The sequence below is a fragment of the Cupressus sempervirens genome, chromosome 8 (genome assembly GCF_028749045.1).
Source record: "Cupressus sempervirens isolate cs-2001-9-10 chromosome 8, ASM2874904v1, whole genome shotgun sequence".
In the NCBI taxonomy this organism is placed as follows: Eukaryota; Viridiplantae; Streptophyta; class Pinopsida; order Cupressales; family Cupressaceae; genus Cupressus; species Cupressus sempervirens.
This window is the reverse complement of record NC_143125.1, coordinates 100,881,986-100,885,716: the sequence shown is the minus strand read 5'-3', so window position 1 is coordinate 100,885,716 and position 3,731 is coordinate 100,881,986.

Below are 3,731 nucleotides of genomic sequence, written 5' to 3'. Positions count from 1 at the left end.
ATAGGATATGTAATTAATGTAGATTAGGGATTTTATACATTTGCAACTTAGGTTAGTTAGTGATTATCAAAATCAAGATTGCTTAGTAAAATAGGACATAGGATTGATTAAATATACCTGAATTGGTTTAGCATGGAAATGTACCAATTTTGGGGTATTATAGAAATGCCATATCATTTATGGTTTTTGGGAAAAGAAACCTAACCTAAACCTAACCCCAACATAGTGCTCAAGTTGACCTTACATTGGAAGATGTTAAGATATGTCCCTATCTATTTGAATTTCGAATTCCAATTTTCCATTAACTTTTGGTGATCAAAAAGTGGTCCTAGGGGGTTAATTTGCTGAAAAATAAGTGCCCACATGTTAGCACTATGGATTGGGGGTCTAACTTTAACCTTTAATGGACCTAGATTACTTTGGGGAGCTAATAAGTTACTTTCATAGAACTTCTAAATTAAAGAGTTCACATGTTTTCTCCCACTTGGTCAATGTTACAATTTTTGAAAGGGGCAAGGATGTAAGAAAATGGAGGCTTCTTGTTTGGGTCATTTTTAGCTAAGTGAGAAGTTAGAGGAATTATAGAGTTCTTGGGGGAATTAGTGAGTTGTCTACCCACTCTCTAACTTTAGAGACTCTTAGGTTTTGGAAATGTGGGAGGGAGCTCTTCCACAACCATTCATTACCATTCTACAAAAAGATCCAAGTTTGGTTTCTTCTTGCCCATGTAGTATTTTTCTTCAAAATTTCATAATGGTGTCCCATTCATGATCATAAAAGAGTGTGAGATTCATAGTGTATGTAGATTTCATGGTGTTTTATTGTGATGTAGTATTCATGTAAATATTTGAATGATGATTCATGTTGTCAAAAGATTGTGACATTGTTGTGTTGACATGAAATGTGTTGTATTTGATTTTCTCTTGTTTCTCCATTTTGTTATGTATGTTGTTCATCAGTGTGAGAACTTTACTCACACTTTGGGAAGTGAAGAAAACTCTAGGGTGAAGGGGTTACTTGAAAATGTATTTGAGAAACTTGAAGTATGGGCTCCATTGTATGCCATAATCATTCATATCTTGCTAGGGTTGATAAGGGAAGTATGCTGTAGAAAATAAATTTATGGAGTATGTGCTCCAAGGAAGCTACAATTGATGGTAGTGTGTTTGGAGGATGCTTGTGAAAGCCATAAAAGAGCATCAAATTCTTTGATTTGCGAAAGCCTTGAACGGGCATGGAAATAATCTCTTGCAGATATTATTTGATAAGGCAAGTCTCTATTGGAAAATTACACCTTCACCCTATGTCCATGGCTCCATTGGTGAACCATTGTGAAATATCCTTGGGATGAAATTGTTCAAATGTTGTAGTTTGATGTGTATGCATTGTGAGATTGGAATATAACCCTGTTTGAGTGTTGTTCCCCAAGCTTAGGGGTGGTCACTTTAGAGGCTTATGGTTGGGTGGAGGGTACCCATGGTCTTTTTTGTTTTGTTGTGATGTATTTTCAGATATTGTGCTCAAGGGAGAAAATGGGAAAAAGCTTGGAAGGATCATCTTGTAGATGTTGGTTGAAAGAGGAAAATATTCATTGTGCTTTGTACATGTATTCGAGAATCTCTCTCTCCATCCTATTCATGTTGTTAAAATGAATGATTTCTTAGTAGGAAAGGATGTGTAATTTTGTAATGTATTTTAATGGATGGAATCCTTCTCCATGTTATTGTATATTGCATTGTAAGAGTAAAATGATTCTATTTTGTCTTTTGAGTATTGTATTGTAAAAGTGAGATTATCATCTTGTACACATTGTGGCAAAGGATGAATTCATGGAAGAAATAAATAAATTTGGATATTCACATAAGTATTTGCATTGTAAGGTTCACTTATATGCATTTAGTTGCATTGAAATGGAAGGACTGACTCATCATAGTGGACATAAATGAAATGTAAAGATATTTATTGCAATATTCATTCTATTGATACTTAGGGAATGCATATGTATCTTTGTATTTTGCCCATTTGAGTAAAGAATCAATACAAGAATTTTTTTTCAATAGATTGATCATATAGATTGGTTTTACTATGCATCCATTCAAATAAAACATCATTTGAGTTCCATAAATGATAGGAAAGGTGAATGCAATAGTTACCAAGATAATGTTCTATTGCATTGATCAATTTAATGATGTGATTATCAAATGATTTTAATAACTACACTAAACCCATCATATCATAGTTGAGTAGAAGAAAAAGGAACCAATAGATCACTTGAGATAAAGTATGCATGAGAAAATAAGCATGTACGTGCATATTTAACTCTCTAGATTTTGTATGGGAGAGGCAATTAAATCTCCACCCAATTACAAACCAATAAAATATTAAGAGAATATTCTATGATAATCCATCAGTAAGAAACTAATAAAATAAGAAATTATAACATAGATGAATATAATTCATAAGCCTGCCCTGACTATTCTTCACAATCAATACACTACATATGCCCATTGAAATTTGAAAAGGGAACCACAAAAATGAAGAAGATAAAAATAATAATAACCCAAAAGAATAATATTATGGGTAGGTTGGAAAGCGATAACAAAGGACACAAGTCCTTGTCATACATGTCACATAAGCACCCATCGAATTTAGAATTGGTGACACTTTTTATAAGACATTTAATGTCAAGAGAGACCTTGGGGTTGGTAGCCCTCTCTCCACTAGAGTGGGTGCACTACCCCATGGAAGTAATTGCCACCTTTCCTAGAACTCTCTTCCCTCACCTTGTAAAGTAATATGCCACCTTCAAGGAAGAAATTCATTTCCCTAGGTGGTACGACCCCCACCACACCTTCTTTTCCTTTACACCTCCCTAGGTGATCTATACCTATAGGAGGGCCTCCACATGCCAAACACCTTGGGAAAGGGGTGTAATGCATAGGTAGGGTCATGAGGGAAAGAATGGGAAGGAGGTGGCATAGGAAGCACTGGCAAGGGTTCCTAGATATTGTGCTTAAGAAGGAATGCACATAGTTAGGATTTAGTAATCAAAATAAGGGGAGGGGTATGATTTAAAGAGTTAAGGGGAGGGATTTTTGTGCTCATGAGTTGGATGGTAGAGGAAGCCACATGGGGAGTAGTTAGAAAGTGATAAGGAAATTTAGGAATAAGAATTAGTAAGTGGGGGTTAGAAAGTGGTTAGTAGTTAATGTTGCTAACTAGATAGTATTGGTGATAAAGTAAGTTTAGGGATTGTTAAGTTAAATTTTGGGAAAAGAAATATTGGTTCAATATAAGGTCACTAAGAATAGTTAGTGATTAGTTAAATATTGGAAAAATGGTCATAATAGATAAGAACATTCATATTAGTGTATAAAAAGTAATTAAGTTATCTAAATAGTTGTTTAGCATGGTTATCATGAGGGGTATGTTAGTAGGTAGTTAATTATTGATAGAAGTGTTAAGTAGAATATAGATTTATATGATTTAGAATTATAAGATGCATGCATTTTTAGTTTAGCTGATTGATATGGGTGCATAGCTAAATATTAATTGAATTGTATAAAGTTGATATATTATAACCATAATACTTCAATCTTATGTTAGATTCAAAAAATAATTAGATGATTTTTATAGATGGGTAATATGATAGATGATAAGAAGATTCCACTTATTTCTTTACAATATATGACTCATGCCCCTGCTATAGGTGGTTTGGGTGTCCATCATCT